Below are 23,800 nucleotides of genomic sequence, written 5' to 3'. Positions count from 1 at the left end.
ATTGTTTTAGTCTAGTTTTTTGTTTATTGTTCATTCTGGTTGATAAAGTTGCATTAAATGTCATGTGACTTACGGCACGGACGCAAGGTGCAGCGAGGGAGAGAGAGAGAAATCGGGCGGGTTAAGCAGCCAATTTTACATCCCTTCTGTTCTAAATTGTTTTCTGTTGGTCATCCGGGCAAACACGGTAATTATCAATTACAATAAATGTCAATGAACTGTATACTTTGTATAGAAAGACGCGAGAGATAAAGGTATTTGTTTATTGCCATTTCAAGATTCAAATGTGATTTTGTCATGTTTGTGGTTATAGTTTTCACAGTGTACCACCAAGTGTTCTTCCTTCAGTCAAGATTAAACCTTGTGGATATCAGTATGAATCGTGGACTCATTCAATGACCAGCAGCTACAGTGATATTTTAATCCATATTTACCTTTTTGTTACTAAGTTTATCAAGGTTTCTAATCAAGATTACTCCGTTGCGTCCGGCCGTAGCTGATCGCTACGACTCTTACTAAACGAAGAATCTTACGTTTTCCGCCCGAAACGTCATCAGTCTATTTTTAGTTTTGAGATTTTTGAGATCCAGCACCTCGCTCTAAAGAACTGACAACTTTCCTGAGATCCGCCAACCGTTCCCAGTGAAAGTTAAGCGAGTCTGACCAGAACTCAGTCCAACAGCAGTAAACCGCTGTTAAACAGTCTTAAACTGCTAGCGCCTTAGCGTGCCGGAATCAAGAAACCAGCAGGTTTCGCTACAGGCTAAACTCTAGCCCTGAGATCGGACCGGAACCAGGAGACCGCCGGGCCGTGCTGCCGACCACCAGACGAACCGCCGAGCCGCTGCCGTCGGCTGAGCTCCCCGTCATCTGGCCGAGACGAGACGCCGGCCCAAAACAGCTGACGCCACCCGCTGAACAGCTGATCCGCCGATCAGCCGCCAGCGCTCCTGTTCCTCCGTACCACTCATCGCCGGTCCTTGCTAAGTCCAAAGTAAGACTGTTCTTAAGTTATCTCTGGTCAGACGTTGGGGTGAAGACTTAAAGTTCGTTTTTCCGTCGCTAAAATTACCGGTTATTAAATGCGCCGCGGTCTTTAGCAGGCTATATCTTTTTGCTTATCCTTCCAGTATTGCCAAATCCTATGATAATAACCTCATCCAAATTTCTTTTATCCTCGTGTCGTTGTCGATATTGATTTATTACCCGTAAAGGCAGAGATCCCTGTTTTCGAGGATTTACTACTTAGACTGAGACTGTTTAATATTCAATGACTAAAGCCATTTGAGCTAATAAGGTAATAAATTAAGATTTCTCCGTCAAGACAGAGTGGTGCCCCTATTGATACGAGAGCTTTTAATTCATTAATTAACGTGTACCTTCTACCCGCTACACAGGAATATCAGGTATCGGGATTGGAGAAAGAGATCATCTCATTTCCTTATTCGCAGATGATATCGTATTTTTCCTGACAGATTTAAAAAATAGTATTCCTAATCTGATGACGTCAATAGAAGACTTTGGAGACTTTTCTGGGTATAAAATGAACAATTCTAAAACAGTATTAATGTTCCTTAATGAAGAGGAGAGGAAAAATCCCACTATAAACACTCCATTTGCGACAACTACCAAAGGCTTTAAGTATTTAGGTATCAAAATTATTCCAGAACTCGATAAAATGATTCCAGCAAACTACAACCCCCTAGTAGATGAGGTTGAGGAGATGTTAAACAGATGGACTAACTTGCCTATATCGATGATGGGACGAATAAATATTATAAAAATGACCGTTTTACTCAAATTTCTGTACTGTTTCCAAACACTTCCACTGCCATTGCCAGCTTCGTTTTACGACAAATTAAACAAATTGTTCAGTCCATTTATTTGGAACAATAGGAGAGCAAAACTTTGTTTAAAGTTATTATATATGCCTTATGAGAGGGGAGGACTTCAGCTCCCAAACCTTAGATGGTATTATATGGCTGCCCAGCTAACATCAGCTACACATTATTTCTGTACAACCTCACCCCCAGCTTGGGTGAGCATTGAACAAAAGTCCATTCCAGAGTTGCCTTTACAGAGCCATCTATACTCTTCAGATGCAAAAACACTAAAAAAACATACTAAAAATCCATTTCTGAAAAATACAATTTCAGTATGGCACACTGCACACAAGCATGTAGCATGAGACCTTCCAGCACTCTCTCAGTTTGCCCCTATTTGGGGAAATGAACAGTTCACACCTGGAAAAAAAGATGGAGGGTTTAGACTATGAAACATGAAGGGCATCCAGAAAATTAAGGATCTGTACACGGATCGAGTTTTACTTACCGTATTTTCCGCACTATAAGGCGCACTTAAAAGCCTTTAATTTTCTCAAAAAACGACAGTGCGCCTTGTAATCTGGAGCGCCTTATATATGGACCAATTGGTTAATTGGTTGATCCATACTGGTTGTACACGGCCCCAAAATGGCACCTTCCAAGAGACACGCTTACGACGCAGAGTTCGAGCTCAAGGCTATCGGTCACGCAGTAGAATATGGGAACAGAGCAGCAGCGAGAGAATTCTACATTAATGAATCAATGGTACGGAAGTGGAGGAAGCAAGAAGATGACCTGCGCCAAGTTAAGAAAACTAAACAGAGTTTCCGAGGGAACAAAGCGAGATGGCCGCAGCTAGAGGACAAACTCCAACAGTGGGTTGTTGAACAGAGAGCAGCAAGTAGAAGCGTCTCTACAGTCGCTATTCGAATGAAGGCAACAGCGCTAGCGCGGGACATGAACATCGATGAATTTCGAGGCGGTCCTTCTTGGTGCTTTCGTTTCATGAAAAGACGTAATCTCTCCATCCGCACACGAACTACCGTCTCGCAGCAACTGCCGAAAGATTACCAAGAAAAGCTGGTCGCTTTCCGCGCATACTGCAAAAAGAAGATCACTGAAAAGAAGATCCGGCCAGAGCACATCACCGACATGGACGAGGTTCCGCTCACCTTTGATATTCCCGTGAACCGCACTGTGGAAAAAACGGGGACCAGTACGGTGTCTGTACGCACCACAGGGAATGAGAAGTCATCCTTCACTGTAGTTCTCGCCTGCCAGGCTAATGGCCAGAAACTTCCACCCGTGGTTATTTTCAAGAGGAAGACCTTGCCAAAAGAAAACTTTCCAGCCGGCGTCGTCATCAAAGCTAACCCGAAGGGATGGATGGATGAGGAAAAGATGAGTGAGTGGCTGAGAGAAATTTACGTTAGGAGACCGGGTGGCTTTTTCCACACAGCTCCGTCCCTATTGGTCTACGACTCCATGCATCGGTGATATGACAGCATATCACCGATGCTGTCAAAAAACAAGTGAAGCGAACTAATTCGGAGCTTGCCGTCATTCCGGGTGGATTAACTAAAGAACTCCAGCCGCTAGATATTGGTGTCAACGGGGCGTTCAAAGCTAGACTGCGGACTGCGTGGGAGCAGTGGATGACAGAAGGCGAACACACGTTCACCAAGACGGGGAGACGGCGCCGGGCGAGTTACGCCGCTATCTGCCAATGGATCGTGGATGCCTGGGCTGATATATCAGTCTCAACTGTGGTCCGAGCTTTCGCGAAGGCAGGAATAATCTCTGAACTGCCAGGCAACAGCAGCGACACTGACTTGGATAATGACGAGAGGGAGCCGGGCAGGTTGGATGCCGTACTCGCCCAACTGTTCAATTCGGACACTGAAGAAGAAGAATTCGAGGGATTCGTGGACGAGGATTGAACTGAAAAAGTGAGCTTTACGTGTTATGCGTAACTGAACAATGTTGAGTTATGCACTAACGTTTGATTTAGTGGTATCAGACTGTTTCTTTTACTACGTGTTTACTGAACCAGGGAAAAGTTCCCCTCCACGTTTGGGAGAAGAGTGAGCAAGGCTGGGAGATATTGTTTAATATGCACATTAACGTTTGAACAACGTTACCGTGGGAGTGAACGGAGTTGTCAGAACGCTTAATAAAGTTTGACTTTATCTGACTGTTTTGTTGACATTCCTTTTAGCACAGCTCCATCTAGTGGATGCACAACGCAACCCCAGTCAAACGTTTGACTGCAGTATCTTCTATTCTATGTGCCTTATAATCCAGTGCGCCCTATATATGAAAACAGTTCTAAAATAGGCCATTCATTGAAGGTGCGCTTTATAATCCGGTGCGCCTTATAGTGCGGAAAATACGGTACCTTTGAGCAACTGTGTGAAAAATATCAAATTCCCTCAAAACATTTCTTTAAATATTGACAGCTAAAAAATTACATGTCATCCAGATCCAGACACATTATGCGTACCCCGTCGTTATCAAAAATAAAACAAGTCTCCCGTACAGAAGGGAAAGGTATGCTCTCTAGATATTATGATGTACTAATGTCTACTTCCAAAGATTCAGCGAGGGACAAACTAAACGCCTGGAGAAGTGACATCCGAGAAGACGTCGATGAAACGGACTGGAACGACACCTGTTTAAAGGCACGAAAGCGATCTATAAATACACGGTTTAGGCTAATTCAATATAAGTGGCTGATGAGGATGTATGTGACCCCTGTTAAACTTCGTCATATGTCCGATAATATTCCAGATACGTGTACCAAATGTCTCGATGAAAAAGGAACTATTCTTCGCTGTCTATGGGAATGTCCAAAGATTCAGAAATTCTGGAATGACGTCATCAAATGTCTGTCAGAGGTGTTTAATATCAACATCCCCTTCAATGCTAAACTTTGTGTACTTGGAATCTACCCAGTGGGCTTCACACAAACAGAGAAACAGACTAAATTGCTGGACTTCGGACTTTTACAAGCCAGGAGAGTGATTGCGTTACGTTGGAAAAGTATGGATGCTCCCTCTATACAACAGTGGATAAAGGAACTCTCGGAATGTATTGGTCTGGAAAGACTAACGTACATTGTCAAAGGAAAACAAAGGGAATTTGTGTACCTCTGGGAACCATGTATGAATATTATAGAAGCCGGAAAGTAAGCCGCAGTTATAAAAATATGGATCGTGTGGATATTCAGTTATGTCTGCATTTTATTTCAAACTATTTTATGTTATTGACATATAATTTGTGCAAGTCTAGCGTGTGCGTGTGTATGTCTGAATGATCGTATGTCTGAGCGGTGACCTATGTTAATGTGGTCCAATTGTTCATTTCATCTGTTGTTTTTTCTCTTTATGTAACAACAAACAAATGTAAATACAAATATTGGAGAAAAAAAAAGAGGATGACATGGTCATCGAAGGAGATAACTGTGTGTTCCAAACGTCACAGGCTAACTGCTTATGTTTTGTTTTATTTGGAGTTATCAAAGGAGAAAAAGGGAGGGCAAGATTAAAAATACTCCAGTAGCTGAGCTTTCCAAGAAACAGCAAGAGAAGGTGAGGGGAAAGTGGAGAGAGTACCAGAGAAACGACAGAAAAAATAAAAGGGTGCTCGCTGAGGTTCTCAAATTAACTCCGCCATCACCATCCACAAACATGTCAGCGGATGATCAAATTCAGCAGCCAGACAATGTACAACTCGTGACTAACCGCCTCGACGATCGTGACTATGAGGAACTAAGTGCAGAAAGACCGCAAGCTTCCTCAACCCCTGCAAGGGAAGGAAAGGGAAGAAGATACAAATACTATAACTCAATATTGAAAGAGAGGGAACGGCTGAGGTCTGAAATTCGAAACGTTAGACGGGATTTTAAGGCAGCAAAACAAAAGCCACAAAAGTTACAGAGGAGACTGGAGAGGCAAAGGAAAAAACTGAAAATGTTCAGCAAAAAGGACAAACTGACAGACAGAAAGCAAACCTGAGAAGGGACAAAGTGGCCAGATTTCTGTGTAGGAATGAGAATAGTCGCATGTTATCAGGAAAAAAGGATACAGCACCGAAAAATAATATCAAACAGCAAAAGGAGGGTACTTGTTCACTCTCTGAAGGACCTGCGTGCGCAATACAATGCAAGAGCCAGGAGACACCTCAAACTGTCACGCAGACAATTCGTGACATACTGCCCTTTTTATGGAAAACCAGGAAAAAACTCAGAAATACACATGTAATACAGTAATACAGAAATACATGTGCTTGCATTGAACATGAAAATGTCAAGCTGCTTGTGGACAAACTGCATGAGAAAGGTATTCTTCTCACAAACGGCATTTCGGAATTACTAGCACTTATAGTATGCGATACTACCAGCGAGCGTTGCGTGTATCGTACCTGTGCAAAGTGCTGTTACAATGAGATTGAGTTTGAAGGACCTCTGGAGGAAACTGTTCTAACACGGCAGCGGTCCGTGGTCGTCCGGTCCGAGGTAGTCGCATCTGAAGAGAGGAAAACCTTTACCAACTTTGCAAAAGTCACGCAAAGCGGAAAGTGTGATGCGCTGTTAGCTTTGCTTAACGACAAACTGACCACACTAGCTAAGCACCAATTCCATTGGCTCCACCGAGCCAAAACACTTAGAGAGCTGAAAGGCACACTACGCGAGGATGAAGTCTGCATTCGTGTAGACTTCTCAGAGAACTATAGTTGTACGCTCGACAGTGAAATTCAGGCTTGCCGCTTCAGGGGCAGTTGCAAGCGGGTTACAATCCACACCTGTGTGGCGTATATATTCGTTGCCATGGCGCCGGTAGGACGGCAGCCTTTTGCGTGCGGCTGTGTGTAGTGTGGATGCTTTTTGTCGTTGTGATTGTTTATTTTAGCAGTTGATTGACTACGGATTGACTACGGATGAGTGTTATAGCTACAACTATCGTGTTGTTGTGTTCTTAGTCGAGACTCAAACACTTTCAAGGGGAACGAGAGTGGAAATATGTGCCTGATATCGGCCCAACGGACGGAGCAAACCGCCGTGGTATACGCTCGTCAGGAACTGCCAAGTCTGAAACGTGGTTCGATTTTTGGGATTCGACATGATATACCGAGTGAACTCTTACGGCGGAGGCATCGGGGAACGCGTGCCGGGCTGAAAAAAAACAAGCGGAAGTTGGCGAGAGTGTGGAAAGAAACCTTCGAACCAGCCCTACCGTCTATCGCTATGGGGAAAGTTCGCTGCCTCGCTAACAAGCTTGACGAACTAGAATCCCTTGTCAAGTACCAGAAACTGTACCGTGAGAGCAGCATCGTATGCCTGACGGAGACGTGGCTGACGGACAACACGCCTGATTCTCTAGTTAGTTTTACCGGCTTCGGGGCGATACGAGCGGACGGGGACATCAGAGCTAGCGGCAAGCAGAAAGGAGGGGGGCTTATACTGCTCGTCGACAACAAGCGGTGTAACCCTAGGCGTGCTACTATCAAAGAACAGTTATGCAACAAGGACATTGAACTTTTAGCAGTCAGTTTAAGACCTTATTACCTACCCAGGGAGTTCACAGTGGTGGTAGCCATTGTTGTTTACATTCCCCAATCTGCCAAGGCAGAAGTTGCGTGCGACATGATACACATCACCACCGCGAGACTTCAGTCCAAACACCCAGAGACGTTCATTGTTGTGTCTGGAGATTTTAACCATGTCTGTATCTCTAGGACTTTGCCCACTTTTAAGCAGTTTGTTGACTGTACAACCAGAGATGATAAGACGCTGGATCATTTGTATGCGAATGTTAAAAATGCATACAAATGTACTGCACTGCCCCCTGTGGGTCAATCGGACCGTGACATGGTACATCTCTCTCCCTCGTACATCCCAGCTGTTAAGAGGCTGCCTGTCACCACCAGAACATCAAGAGGCTGGTATCCTGAAGCTGATGAAGCCCTGAGGTGCTGTTTCGAGACAACAGATTGGGAGGTGTTTTGTGAGGAGTATGGGGAGGACATTGATGGCCTAACAGAATGCATTACCCATTACATGAATTTTTGTCTTCACGACATCATGCCACCCAGGGTAATTCGAGGCTACCCTAACAACAAACCATGGATTACCAGTAGTCTGAAGGCCTTACTTAATGAGAAGAAACAGGCCTTCAGGGATGGTGACAGGAATAAAATCAAAGAAATTCAAAAGAAACTGAAGGTGAAGATTAAGGAGGGGAAAGAAACATATAGGCTCAAATTAGAACAGCAGTTGCAGCAAGATGGAGGGAAACAGGTGTGGGCGGGAATGCGTAAGATCACGGGCATGAAGCAGAAGGGCGGCACACTTCCTGATGGCGATCAGGGTCTGGCTGATGATCTCAACACATTTTTCAACAGATTTGATTGCCCCACACCACCCCAGTCACCCCCACCTCTGCTGACCATCGCTGCTTCCTCTCCACCCCCTTATTTCTCCCCAATACTCCTGGGATACCACCTGTACAGTGTCCCCGCTTCCCACCTCCTACGCCACCAGGAGTCCCAACTATGACTCTTCATTCAACTCAGGTCAAGATGATGTTGGACACACTGAAGTCAAGGAAAGCAGCGGGACCCGATGACATCAGCCCAAGGCTACTGAAGACCTGCTCGATGGAGCTATGTGGTATCCTAACACACCCGTTCAACCTGAGTTTAAGTCTACAGAAGGTCCCAAGGCTGTGGAAAACATCTTGCCTGGTTCCTGTCCCAAAGAAGGCCCATCCCACTCTCCACAATGACTACAGACCAGTAGCTCTCACATCTCATGTGATGAAGACATTTGAGAGACTTGTTCTTTTCTAAATGAGGAATAGTGTGTCAACTCAAATGGATCCTTTACAGTTTGCCTATCAGTCCAACATCAGTGTTGATGATGCCCTAACTTACATGCTGCAGAGGGCATACACACATCTGGACACCCCTGACGCATCTGTAAGGATTACATTTTTTGATTTTTCAAGCGCTTTCAACACCGTTCAGCCCAGATTGCTTGGGGAGAAGATGGAGAAGATGAATGTGGATCCAGCACTGGTATGGTGGTGTATGGATTACCTTCTCCTCAGACCACAGTATGTGCGCTTACAGAGCAGTGTCTGTATCCTGAGCAGCACTGGGGCCCCACAAGGAACGGGTCTGGCTCCATTCCTATTTACTATCTACACAGCGGATTTCCAGCACAACACCAACAGCTGTTTTATGCAGAAATTTTCAGATGACACCGCTGTTGTTGGTCTCATCATAGGGGATGATGATGATGATTACAGACACACAATTAATAACTTTGTGGAGTGGAGTGCACACAATCGCCTCGATCTCAACACTGAAAAAACAAAGGAGTTAGTTGTTGATTTCAGGAGGAAAAGGAGGAGGACCCAACCAACACCAATCACCATCAGGGGCACCGATGTGGAGGTGGTCAACAACCACAGGTACCTTGGTGTTCAGCTCGACAGTGATCTGGCTTGGAAGAGTGCCCCTATTGACACGAGAGCTTTTAATTCATTAATTAACGCGTAGCTTCTACCCGCTACATTATTTTGGTGCCCCGTGTGAGGCCCGTTCATATCTCTGTCTTTGCAAATAAAGAAATATTGACTGACAACGTGAATAGCATACTGCTAGTTACAAACTGCTAGTAGATATCATTCTGGCAACTGAAAGTGATGTAACTTGTGATGGCCGTCTGTGTGATGATTTAAGACGGGGATTTGGCATTTACAGGTTTGATAAACTCTTTTCCCTCTACTTACCCCTAATTAATCTTGTAAAACTGAGCTCAGAATAAGTAATAACAAGTTGAACTGTACACAGATACGAACCTCGATGGTTGTGAGAGTGTTTGAACGCTTAGTTTAATCTCGAGAATTTTTTTTTTTTATTATTCATTTTTTTGAGCGCTGAGAAATAAACTTATCCGCATGCAAGGCGAGGATTAATTCCGCCGTTTAAAAGGCCTATAAACTGAAATCAATTGCTGCCAAGTTCCAGAATTGAAAAAACAGTTTAAAGCGAGACGTAAGGTGATTTTTTTTACGATGTTCTAAAAAACACACCCCGTCTGATTTTATTCCGACCGGACAGAGATCCGAAAGTCGATGAGAGCTGATTGAGAGAAACAGCCGCTGAAAGTAATAGCCGCTGTACAGCCGATGTGCTGCGCTCGTGAAAGGGAGCCAAAGTGCTTTAATCAGTTTATACATATTATGTATAGAACACAACATTTGGTGCTTTGCTGCGTTGAATGTGTTGAAAAATAGCCATAGCGCTAACAGCCGCCGAGCTGTGTCTGAAAGAGAGCCAAAGTGCTTTTAACAGTGTATAGTGAAGATAAATATTGTCGCTGCTCACAACAGCTTCGGCTGAGTTACGGGAAAACATTTGAGTGCCTCCGTGCAGCGAATGTGTTAAAATTGCAACAAAACAGCTGCCGTGCTGTAAACGTTGCGAAAAACAGCCGCCGTGCTGTGCCGTGCTCTCCTGGGTGAAGTCTGTAGAAGAGAAGTTAGAATAGAGCTAGCGGCTACGGCTAAAGGCCCATTTTGTGTTGAACTACGTCAACGCGTCACTGCGCTCAATAGTAACTGTACTGCCCTCGGTGGCAGAGGTTGGAATCGCAACCGTACTGCCCCAGTGGCAGGTTTTGAAATAACAACTGCACTGCCCCCAGTGGCAGGTTTTGAAATAACAACTATACCGCCCCCAGTGGCCAGTTTTGAAATAACAATTATACCGCCCCCAGCGGCAGGTTTTGAAATAACAACTATACCGCCCCCAGTGGCCGGTTTTGAAATAACAGCTGTACTGCCCCCAGTGGCCGGTTTTGAAATAACAGCTGTACTGCCCCCGGTGGCTGAATTTTGAATAACAACCACATTGCCCTCTGGTGGTTGGCGCAGTGAACTGGATTTGATTTGGCCTTGACAATAAGGAGTTCTGAATTAAAACATCAGGATTCCTAAATGCCTTCAAAGTCATGAGAGTCTGATCAATTGCATGCTACTTTAAAAGACAGGACTGTAAGCTTTACAAAAGGATGAAACCAGTCCTCCTTTAACTGCTGCAGTGTATTATTCCTAAACAAGTGGTGAACTGATCACATTCTGAAACCACGTGCCCAGTGTATAGGAATTCAGAATCTTTCTTTATTACTTAGCTACCCTGTGTGCTTTGATACCTCCTGTTATTACAATCCAAGCCTATATCTATGAGTTTTGTTATTCACCTGTCTTGGATTTATTTACCTTATATCACATATGTATCTTGTGTTTAACTTCCTCTGAAAATCCCCCCTGGTAGCCAACTGAGCTAAACTGATCAGCTGATCAGATTTGTTGAGAAGAAATTCCACATAATTTAAGCAAAAAACACTTGCTTGGGGATGACACGGGATCACCCTGTCCTCAAAACACCGATTGAACAGATTACCAGGCAGATCTAAACGGATTTGAAGAAGGAAGTAACACAAGAAATTGTACAGAATAAATAAAGGAAACAATAGTAAATACAGTTGATTAGACTAGAATAGAGAGTTTACATATACCCGTATATGTGATCTTCCCTCTTTCTTCTCTCCTTTCTTTCCCAACGATTGCAATTGTTGAACGCTCCTTTATTTGTATCTTTATTTCTGCCAATAGGAATTTTGATTTTAATCCTTTCAGATCTCCTCAATCTGAAAGTATTCTATTTGTTATTGTTACTATTATCTATGGTAGTATAGGGAACAGCTCCTATTATTTCTTTGTATTCTAGTATTTACTCTAAATTTTGTTTTTTTATCTCAAAAGTGATATTTACCTGATCGGTTTTGAAGTGTATTAAGTTAGTCTGAGGTTGACTCTGACTCTGTTTGATTTCAATTGATTTTCAGTTGAGTTAATTTAATTTGGCTTCACCTAACTTTATTATCATAACATTTTGATGTTGATGTTAGACATGGTTCCAATTTAAAGTTGACTCTGATCCTGCTTTGATTTCAATCTTGATTTTTGATTTTAACTTGAGTTAATCCTGATTTGATTTCATTGCCATTCAATTTCCTTTTCTCTTTTCTCTTGTATTTGATGATTGATTTTAAGTTAAATTTCAACCTGAAGTGGATTCTGGTTATGTTTTAATTTCAACCTCAATTTGATTGTAATTCAATGTAATATTAACTTCATTTTTAAGTTTAACTTTGATGTTTGACTTTGAGTTTAATCTCAGTCTGAAGTTGATTCTGGTTCAGTCTGAATTTCAATTTCAAGTTTGATTTAATTCCAATTTGATTTTGACTTTGATTTTTTTTCTTGAATGCTGATGTTAAGATTAAATACAATCTGATTTTGGCCTCGATTCTGACTCTGTTTTAATTCTGAAGTGGAGTTTAATAAAACTTAAACCCAATCTGATTTTGATTTTAGCAGTCCTGATCTGGTTTTTATCATTAAGTATTAATCTTAGGCCACAATTTTCTATCTCTCTCATCCCTTTCATCTTTCCATAACTTTCCTGTGTCCTCTCTTCATTCAATTCAGTATAACCTGATAATAGGAGGAGGTATTATCCACAGGTGTTCACAGAATAACTTGATAACTGAACCAGACTCTCTGAACAAGAACGCATTTGTCGTCTCTCTCTTTGTAGGGACGAAGCCAAACTCAAAAGCCCGCCACGTAGTATAGACTCACTAACTAAACATGGCCTGAAATGAGTCTGAACCCTCAAGTCAGGGAGACCTAGTGGGAGACGTGGAATCCGTGTTGGTGGACTTGACTGGAGAATTGATGCCTGGTTATGCTACCCAAGTTCAGGAAACCGACCCTTCAGACCTTGAAAACCTGATGGCAGAACTTGTAGCCAAGTCTATGACCGCTCCGTTGAAAGACAAGGCATTATACAAAATGCTAGGAAGTATAGCCATTGTAGCGACTGCCCAACTCAAACGTGCACGCGCATTGCTAGAGCAGTCAAATGCACAAGTGGCCAGCCAGAAGAACGAAATGGAGTTGATGCAGGCAAACTCCCACGATCTTGAACAACAACTGGAACGTAAAACCCAGTCCTTAACTCAAGCTGAACAGCGTAGTAAGGCACTCGAGGAAAGAGATCAGGATTCCTCAGTAAATGAGAGAAACCTGGAGCTGACGGAACTAAATGTGGTTCTACAACGGGTCCTCCGACAGGAGGAACTCGAGAGGAAAGCCTCAGAGGATCGATTTAGAAAGACAGTCCAGGACTTAGATAGATCCGACAGCCTCCTTGAGCGGGCGGCCGCAGAAATCAAAAATTTGAAAGCTCAAATCAAAGTATGTAATACAGTAATGGAGTCAGATGAGAAAGATGTACGAATTTTGCAACAACAACTGGAGGCAGCCCTAGCCAAAATAAGGGAGGCTCACCAACAACAGGAGCTCAAAGAGGAGGAACTGAGAGAGGTCAATAGACAACTGCAATATGCCCTTGGATTAAGCCACACGCGGCAAATATCCATGTATGAAACATCCAGTGAGGAAGAGAAAGTCCCACGATCCAGTGTAAAAACACGGGCGGACTTTCCCTCGCAGCCCCCTCGACCGTATTCACCGACACAGCCCTCTCGCGCCCAGGTCGACAGAACTCCTCTAGATCGGAGTGGGGTAATCCCTCCTTTTCAGGTTCACGCACCTGCGAGTAACCATCCCGTGCGGGGTCCCTCAGATAGGGACTTAGACAAGATAGCTCGCAACGTAACACGTTTCGAGCCTGGCCGCAGTGGAACTCGTGACACTAATATCTACCTCAAAGATATTTAATTCTATTTACGGAAGTTCCCAGAGGCCACAGTTAAGGATAAAATCTACCTGATTAGAGTGACTTCAAGTAGTGAGGTTAGCAGCTTTATCGAGCGCCAGCCGAATCAAATCGGAACCAATTACATCCTGCTATCCCAAGCGTTAATTGACGAATTTACTGATTTTATGTCACAAGCAGGCTTAGCTGCTGCTTTAACCATCAAACGGGAGAGGCACGAGTCTCCTCAAGAATATTACAACCGACTGCGTCATGCCTACTTGGGTTCCAAAAATGAACCAGGAATGGAGGAAGACTTGAATTTCAAATCTCTCTTCGTCCAAAACCTCCATCCCACCACGAGCCACCGTCTTGGTGTCGTGACATGTCCACGCACTCTAACCGGTCGGCAAATACGTGAGTTAGCCGTGAAAGGGTTCTTAAATCAAAAGCAAACTCAAACTAAAAGGACAGAGCCCAACGCTGTCTTGAGCCTTGACACAAAATCCTTGCCTATGGAGCTGGAAGGGGCCTCTGGTGGCACACCTCACAGCCCCAACGCAGCCCCCTCTCCTCATAATCGATCTACCAAAGATTATGGGACCTATCCGCCTTGCCGAAATGACCAGAAACGTGGCCAACCCCAGGCAACGTGGTCCGCCTACGGTACCGGCCACCCTAAGTCAGACTCAAATCGAGGTTCCCCAGATTCCCACCGAGTTAAGTTCTCACCCAACCGAGGGGGAAATCGTAGACCTCGAGACGGGCAATACCAACGTCCTACGAGACCGAGCTCCCCTGATAGACAATCAAGGGATAAGAACAATAGGTCACATCCCCAACGGAAAAGGAATGACACCAAAGGCAAGTCAAAAACAGGTGCACTCACTAAAGAGGATCTTGAAGCCCTTGAACGTATGATCCGCAGCCTGAGAAAATATCAAAAGGACAAGGCAGACCTTCTCTCACTGACCACGATGGAGCCTGAAATCCCTCCTGCACAGGTCTCATTAAGCGAGCCCAATGGGAGAGAGGAAGAGCTCTACCTGGGCCCAGAGGAACTTGAGAACCCTTGCCCGTCCTCTCAGGTCTTGACAGACCAAACTAATGTGCCCAAACCATTAGGACAGGAAAAAGAGGAACTACTCCCTCCAAGCGCAGTCCTAGTAGTGCAGCTAGACTCAACAGATAAATCCCTTGACCCCGATTCCTCAGCCATCCAGGTGGAACCACCTTTCCGCCAGTTCTTATGTCACCTTACTGAAAAGGGTGTCGCACGCAAATTCTACTTATCAACCACACTTGAAAATGAGCTTAAACATGAAGCGCTCCTTGACACGGCTGCAGATGTCACCCCGATGTCGTCATCACTCTTCCGTAAGTTGCAGATAATGGCACGTCGGACAAACAGGGACTTGAAAACACACACCTGTGCTCTTGACATCCAGCCCTACTCCCGCAGGAGTACCACCTTGACAACAATGGCTTTGGTGCACATCGCTATCGGCCAATGAGCTTTATCCACCCGGTGTACGTGTCTCCTCTTGAGTCCATCCCTCTCCTCCTTGGAAAAGATCTCCTTAACCTATTCGAACCACTGATTGACTTCAAACGCCTGAAAATCTGGGCACAGGTCCGTCGACCTCTGCCACGAAGGACCCAAGCTCAATGCTATGTCCTTGACAGCGAAATCTTGGCACAATGTGATCCGCCTGATCTACCAATAATAGCGCAGACGGACGACACGCAGGACATGGCCGACGACCACTCGCCAGCACTTTTCTGGCCCCAAGATGAGCTGTTAACTCAGCACGACACCTTCTTGTGCACCTTCACTGATTCATCCGCAGCAGATGAGTACTGCCCTCAAGTCAATAAAGGCGTCACTCTGGAAGGAATCAACGTCGATGATGTGGTTTTAGCCCTTTGGGCTGATAAATCCGCCATTAGCCGAGACACGTACGAGTCGCTAACACGAGCTAACTCCAATCTTCCGGTCGTGAAGACATCTTCTCGCTTCACTCTTGACCCCCTGCCTCAGGTAACAGTACCTGCTGAGGGCATCTGCGCATTAAAGCTTCAATGGAACCGGAGGAAGCTGACGCATTTCTTTTTGATTGTTCCCGACCTGCCACACACGGTCAATAATATCCTGTGGTCCTTGGCAGGAGTCCAGCAATTCTCTACTCCTGATCTGGAGAACATGAAGTCAGGGCAAACGATCCCTGAAGCTTGTCAGACGGCCAATGAACACCACGTGGTGATACCAGCTAAAAGAGATGTCCATACGCTTGAACGTACAACCTGGCCAATGCCGCACTCATTCCCAGGTGTTCTTTCAACCATCTCTTCTCTTCTTTGATCTGGGACTATCCATAGAGGCGACCCCTCTGATGGAACTGTGCTGTAAGTCCACTTACCTATTGGTTCAGAACAGTACTACAGAAGACATACTGATCCCCAAGTCCACTCCGCTGGGTTGGCTGATCAGCACTGAATTTCATGATTTTGAGCATCGGATCCCTGTGATAGGGCCGATACCTCGTCCTTTGCTACCTGAGCCCTTAGGTGACCGGGTGGTATACGCAAAACCTTCAAAGGCTATAGCCATCTTTCCGGCGCTAACGATGAGCCCCGATGCTATCTGCAGAGTGGATCTCACCGACAGCAAACAAATGGTGCTCCAGTCTGTCACTGTGCTGTCTGTCAATTCTTCATCTCCAACAACCTCTGAACTAGACCCACAACCTACAAAAGGGGGGTCTCCAGAGGATTGTACCAACTACGTGACTCAGACAAACGTGTCGTGGCCTATGCCAGCAAGACACTATTGGCCCCAGAACTCAAATACACAGACTGTGAGAAGGCACTATTGGCTACCGTATGGGCTGTCAAACACTTCTCCAACTACCTGGGTGGCCAAAAAGTGATAGTTGAAACCAACCACCAGCCAGTGACCTTCCTTAACAGTCAAAGAATTAGAGAAGGCGTGGTAACCAATGCCCGTGTAGCCTCATGGCCAATGGCTTTACAAAGCTTTGACGTGGAAGTGCGCTACGCCCAAAACCGTAAGACTACATTGGGCATGGAGCTCGCAGCCTGCCAGAGATGTCCTGAGGACACTCGCATGGATACTGTCCCGGTATGTACCTCAGTAACTCCTGAGCCCTCACGCCACCGCTACTTTGATCAAAATGCCTGCAAAGATATGACTAGTGCATATGTGGATGGCTGTTCTCTTACCCACAACACTCATATCTGTGCTGGCGTGGGAGCGGTATGGACCAATGACACACCATATCAACCTCAGAGTTTCCACCTGGGCTCGCAATCCTCCCAATACGCTGAACTTGCAGCCATTCTCATTACGCTCCAACTAGCTGTAGAACAGGACGTCACACTGTTGGTAATTTGCACTGATTCAAACTATGCGCGCCTCAGTTTTTCCTGCCATCTGCCCACGTGGAAACGTAATGGCTTCTTTACCTCAAACAGGAAACCTGTGAAACGCAAAGAGCTGTTCCTGGCCTGCGACCAGTTACTTGAAACACACGACTTACAGGTCTACTAGAAAAAAGTCAGTTGGTGGGACCCCTCACCAAATCAGTCAGAGGTAACAAGTACTTCCTCACAGTTGTCTGTGCATTCACCAAATGGGTAGAGTGTCTGCCGGCTCCAAACGACACGGCCCGGACAACCGCCTAGCTACTCGTGAATCACATCTTCTCACGGTTCGGCCTACCCAGCCGTGTCAACTCTGACAGAGGAACGCACTTCGCTGCTGAAGTTATGAAAGAACTTTGGCAACTGCTGGGAGTAAAAGCTAACTTCCACATTAGCCATCATCCCCAGGCTTCGGGCCAGGTAGAAAGGGCTAACAGAACAGTAGTTAGCATACTAAGAAAGTATGTAGCTCGCAACCACAGAGATTGGGATGTGAAACTGCCTCTGGTCCTGATGGCTATCAGAGCCACTCCACACCAGGCAACAGGTGTCGCTCCCTTTGAAATGATGACAGGTAGACAGATGACTTTGCCGCTGCACCTGCTCTACCGACCTGGTGAGGCAAGCATTGCAACGGCCTACACCACACACCAGTACATGACAGACCTAAGTAAACACATCAGGGCCACCTTCGCTTTTGCCCAGAAACATCTGGACAAAAGTGCAGAAGGACGCAAAGCTTACTATGACCAAAAGACATCCCATGACGAACTCCAAGTGGGGGAAAAGGTGTGGTACTACATCTTTGCCCAACCCACTGGAAGGGAGAACCAGAGCGGTGGAAAATGGGCTCACAAGCTCCTTCCTCGCTGGTCAGGCCCATATGTGATAACAGACAAACTCTCCTCCGTGGTGTACCAAATCAGGATCACCAAAGGAAAAGGGGAACCGACCCTCAAGTGGGTTCACCGCAATCAGATTAAGCCACACAAAAACCCCACGGGACTAGTCGGGGATGCCAATGCCCCAGTTAAGTCATAAATTGGAAGAAAAACACTCAGAAGCACCCAGAGGTGCCAACCACTAGGGGGGAAGTACATAGGAGATTGCAGCATCAATTGCAGTAAATAACTTGTAAACAATCTCTCTCCAGTCCGCCATCCACGGTTTCCTCTCCTAGTTAGAGATCTCATTGTGTGAAATAACCCTAACTGATCAGTTACTAAGGGGGGTTGATTCAACACACCATTGCATATAAGAGTGTCAAATCCAAACTTTTCCAGTTGATGTGCCTAACCGTGTACGTTCTTCTCGTCAGGATGATTTGGCTGTCCACCCTCCTGTTCCTCGCCCTGAGATTGTAGAGCCAGGACCCAGCTCTGGGATTGTTCTCAAGGAACAACCTGGGCTGTTGATCACCAATTGCCGTCTACATACACAAAAGGTGTTTGTCAGGTTGAACTGCAAAGAGGTATGTAGGAAGCACGTACCTGTCACAGCTGAGCTAACCAGTTGGGCCGGTATCAACTGGAACGTAAAGGTGATCGATCGTGCAGAGGCAGACATAACGCACGTGCTGCAACAGCTAGAAAAGTTCACTATCACCCAATCAGAACTAAGTGGGTACAACAAGAGGCCCAAACGGTTCATTTGAGGACAGCTAGCAGCCGCCGCAACCGTGGGTTCTTTGTTCATCTTAGGACTCTCCACTGTGAATGCCGTTACTCTGTCCACAGTTAAGCGACACATAGGAGAGCTAGAAGCTGAAATCCCAGATATCAAAGCCCAGATAGACCAACAGCAAGGCCAACTGCAGACGATAGGACAAACTGTTCAGGGAACTGTCCTTGTGGTTAACACCCACAGTGTAGCCCTGAAGAAAACCCTGCGCGCTGTAAACGCCCTACTCTCAGTAGTCCAGGTTGACTATGCCCACACGCAACTTGTCAACCTACTTATGTCAGACATGCTACAGGAAATTGGATCCTCAGTGGACAATCTAGCCATAGGCAAGATTCCCCCGTACCTCGTCCCACTCTACCTGGTACAGGACTTGCTGACTGCTGCTACCAGAGACATGGTCACACCACTTCAGGCCCACCTAGCCTAAACATTAGGCAGCGCTGTACCCATTTATGTCAACCCAGAAGACAGGGAAATAGCTTTTATAGTTAATTTACCCACAGTGGCTTCGGAGAACATGTACCGACTGAAAGATGTGGTAAATGTTGGATTTTGGCAGGGCAACACGCACGTGAAATTACAAACGCCATCGGTTGTGGCCTACCATGACAGCAACCCTGATTTGTATTTGGCTCAAAATTTACACGTGCACCCTGACCAAAGACATCCACTACCTCGGTCCCAAGTCACAGCAACTCAGGCCGAAATAGTGGGAACCCGCTGGCTGGTTAACACCCCTGCGAAAACCGCTATGTTAACCTATGACTAACATGATACCGCTATCCGAATCATACTGCCCGACCTAACATGTTGGATCAGTGTCCCAGAAGGCGCAATCCTACACGTGGCCCTTGCCCTTTATCACCTGAACTCGTATCACTATGAGAGTGAGATAGAAATGCCCGATTTCTTTAGTAAGCATTCACTGGAGTTAGATCAAAAAACCATCACCCAAATCCAGTATGTAAAGCACTATGAGACACTCTGTTGTGATATTGGGCTATACAAATAAAATTGAATTGAATTGAATTGAATTGAATATGAGGGTACCCAAACTATCGACATAACCCCTGTTGACTCGGTACTAAAAGAAATTGCAGCGCAAATCAGAACCCCGCGTCAACCCGTGGCATACGCTTGGTCAACTCCTGACACTGTGTTAGCCGCCATGGTGGGGTTAGGATATCCTCCTCCTCCTCCTCCTCCTAGCATTTGGTCTGGCCTTCTTCTTCTTCAAACGCACCCAAACCCTGCAGTGCAAATTAGACAAATGTAACAACGGACTGGTTAAACTAATCAGACGTAAACAACCAGTACGTAAAGACACTGACACCGAACTTGAGGTTGTCGAGGAGGATAGAGACTACAATAGCCCAGAAACAGTCATGTCTCCAGCCATCCTGCAACTCGTCTATGACTAGAGTAACCTCAAGGTAGGGTAGGTAACATTTACTGTCAGATAGTGCTAAAATATATACTCCCTTTTTAAATTTCTTTCTTCTTTTTCTCTTGCATGCGTTTCTGTGAGACTTTATGCTTGAGTAGCTCAATAGATCACCCTAAACTTCGACACCAACTCTGACCACAGAAGCTGTTGTTACTTGTTGCTCCTCACCTCTAGTGGCCCAGAGAGAGTGAGGATGTGTGTGTGTCTGTCTGTGTGTGTGTGTGCCCACACTTCCTGCAGTGTACCAAGGACACAGGACTTCCACTAGAGTACCAGGGGCACAAAACCTCCATTAGAGGACCAGGGGCACGAAACCCCCAATAGAGCACCAGGGGCACGAATAGAGAGAGAGAGAGAGAGTGTGTGCATGTCTTTGTGTGTGTGTGTGTGTGTGTGTGTGTGTGTGTGTGTGTGTGTGTGTCTGTACCTCCACGAGAGTTACATGGGGGACTATGGGAGTAAGGAGAGAGAGAGAGTGAGGATGTGTGTGTCTCTGTCTATGTGTGTGTGTCTGTGTGTGTCTGTGTGTGTGTGCGCCCACACTCCCTGCAGTGTACCAGGGACACAGGACTTCCACTAGAGTACCAGGGGCACGAAACCCCCAATAGAGCATCAGGGGCACGAATAGAGAGAGAGAGAGAGAGTGTGTGCATGTGTTTGTGTGTGAGTGTGTGTGTGTGTGTGTGTGTGTGTGTGTGTGTGTCTGTACCTCCACGAGAGTTACATGGGGGACTATGGGAGTAAGGAGAGAGAGAGAGTGAGGATGTGTGTGTCTCTGTCTGTGTCTGTGTGTGTGTGTGTACCTCCACCAGAGTTCTAGGGGGACTATGGTTACACGGATTTAAAAAAAAACAAAGCAAGGATCAAAGCACAAAAGGGCACACCTCCACCAGAGTTACATGGGGGACTATGGGAGTAAGGAGAGAGAGAGAGTGAGGATGTGTGTGTCTCTGTCTCTGTCTGTGTGTGTGTGTGTGTGTGTGTGTGTGTGTGTACCTCCACCAGAGTTCTAGGGGGACTATGGTTACACGGATTTAAAAAAAAACAAAGCAAGGATCAAAGCACAAAAGGGCACACCTCCACCAGAGTTACATGGGGGACTATGGGAGTAAGGAGAGAGAGAGAGTGAGGATGTGTGTGTCTCTGTCTGTGTCTGTGTGTGTGTGTGTACCTCCACCAGAGTTCTAGGGGGACTATGGTTACACGGATTTAAAAAAAAAACAAAGCAAGGATCAAAGCACAAAAAGGCACACCTCCACCAGAGTTACATGGGGGACTATGGGAGTAAGGAGAGAGAGAGAGTGAGGATGTGTGTGTCTGTGTCTGTGTCTGTGTCTGTACCTGTGTGTGTGTGTGTGTGTGTGTGTGTGTGTGTGTGTGTGTGTGTGTGTGTGTGTGTGTGTGTGTGTGTGTGTGTGTGTACCTTCACGAGAGTTACATGGGGGACTATGGGAGTAAGGAGAGAGAGAGAGTGAGGATGTGTGTGTCTCTGTCTGTGTCTGTGTGTGTGTGTGTGTGTGTGTGTACCTCCACCAGAGTTCTAGGGGGACTATGGTTACACGGATTTAAAAAAAAACAAAGCAAGGATCAAAGCACAAAAGGGCACACCTCCACCAGAGTTACATGGGGGACTATGGGAGTAAGGAGAGAGAGAGAGAGTGAGGATGTGTGTGTCTCTGTCTGTGTCTCTGTGTGTGTGTATGTGTGTGTACCTCCACCAGAGTTCTAGGGGGACTATGGTTACGCGGATTTAAAAAAAAACAAAGCAAGGATCAAAGCACAAAAGGGCACACCTCCACCAGAGTTCCATGGGGGACTATGGGAATAAGGAGAGAGAGAGAGTGAGGATGTGTGTGTCTCTGTCTGTGTCTCTGTGTGTGTGTATGTGTGTGTACCTCCACCAGAGTTCTAGGGGGACTATGGTTACGCGGATTTAAAAAAAAACAAAGCAAGGATCAAAGCACAAAAGGGCAAACCTCCACCAGAGTTCCATGGGGGACTATGGGAATAAGGAGAGAGAGAGAGTGAGGATGTGTGTGTCTCTGTCTGTGTCTGTGTGTGTGTGTGTGTGTGTGTGTGTGTGTGTACCTCCACCAGAGTTCTAGGGGGACTATGGTTACACGGATTTTAAAAAAAAACAAAGCAAGGATCAAAGCACAAAAGGGCACACCTTCACCAGAGTTACATGGGGGACTATGGGAGTAAGGAGAGAGAGAGAGTGAGGATGTGTGTGTCTCTGTCTGTGTCTGTGCCTGTGTGTGTGTGTGTGTGTGTGTGTGTGTGTGTGTGTGTGTGTACCTCCACGAGAGTTACATGGGGGACTATGGGAGTAAGGAGAGAGAGAGAGTGAGGATGTGTGTGTCTCTGTCTGTGTCTGTGTCTGTGCCTGTGTGTGTGTGTGTGTGTGTGTGTGTGTGTGTGTGTGTGTGTGTGTGTGTGTGTGTGTGTGTGTGTGTGTGTGTCTGTACCTCCACGAGAGTTACATGGGGGACTATGGGAGTAAGGAGAGAGAGAGAGTGAGGATGTGTGTGTCTGTGTCTGTGTCTGTGTGTGTGTGTGTGTGTACCTCCACCAGAGTTCTAGGGGGACTATGGTTACACGGATTTAAAAAAAAACAAAGCAAGGATCAAAGCACAAAAGGGCACACCTCCACCAGAGTTACATGGGGGACTATGGGAGTAAGGAGAGAGAGAGAGTGAGGATGTGTGTGTCTCTCTCTGTGTCTGTGCCTCTGTGTGTGTGTGTGTGTGTGTGTGTGTGTGTGAGTGTCTGTGTGTGTGTGTACCTCCACGAGAGTTACATGGGGGACTATGGGAGTAAGGAGAGAGAGAGAGTGAGGATGTGTGTGTCTCTGTCTGTGTCTGTGTGTGTGTGTGTGTGTGTGTGTACCACCACCAGAGTTCTAGGGGGACTATGGTTACACGGATTTAAAAAAAAACAAAGCAAGGATCAAAGCACAAAAGGGCACACCTCCACCAGAGTTACATGGGGGACTATGGGAGTAAGGAGAGAGAGAGAGTGAGGATGTGTGTGTCTCTGTCTGTGTCTGTGTGTGTGTGTGTGTGTGTGTGTGTGTGTGTGTGTGTGTGTGTGTGTGTGTGTGTACCTCCACCAGAGTTCTAGGGGGACTATGGTTACACGGATTTAAAAAAAAACAAAGCAAGGATCAAAGCACAAAAGGGCACACCTCCACCAGAGTTACATGGGGGACTATGGGAGTAAGGAGAGAGAGACAGTGAGGATGTGTGTGTCTCTGTCTGTGTCTGTGTGTGTGTGTGTGTGTGTGTGTGTGTGTGTGTGTGTGTGTGTACCTCCACCAGAGTTCTAGGGGGACTATGGTTACACGGATTTAAAAAAAAACAAAGCAAGGATCAAAGCACAAAAGGGCACACCTCCACCAGAGTTACATGGGGGACTATGGGAGTAAGGAGAGAGAGAGAGTGAGGATGTGTGTGTCTCTGTCTGTGTCTGTGTGTGTGTGTGTGTGTGTGTGTGTGTGTACCTCCACCAGAGTTCTAGGGGGACTATGGTTACACGGATTTAAAAAAAAACAAAGCAAGGATCAAAGCACAAAAGGGCACACCTCCACCAGAGTTACATGGGGGAC

This window comes from Pempheris klunzingeri, chromosome 24, assembly GCF_042242105.1.
Source record: "Pempheris klunzingeri isolate RE-2024b chromosome 24, fPemKlu1.hap1, whole genome shotgun sequence".
In the NCBI taxonomy this organism is placed as follows: Eukaryota; Metazoa; Chordata; class Actinopteri; order Acropomatiformes; family Pempheridae; genus Pempheris; species Pempheris klunzingeri.
This window is presented reverse-complemented; position numbering follows the sequence as displayed.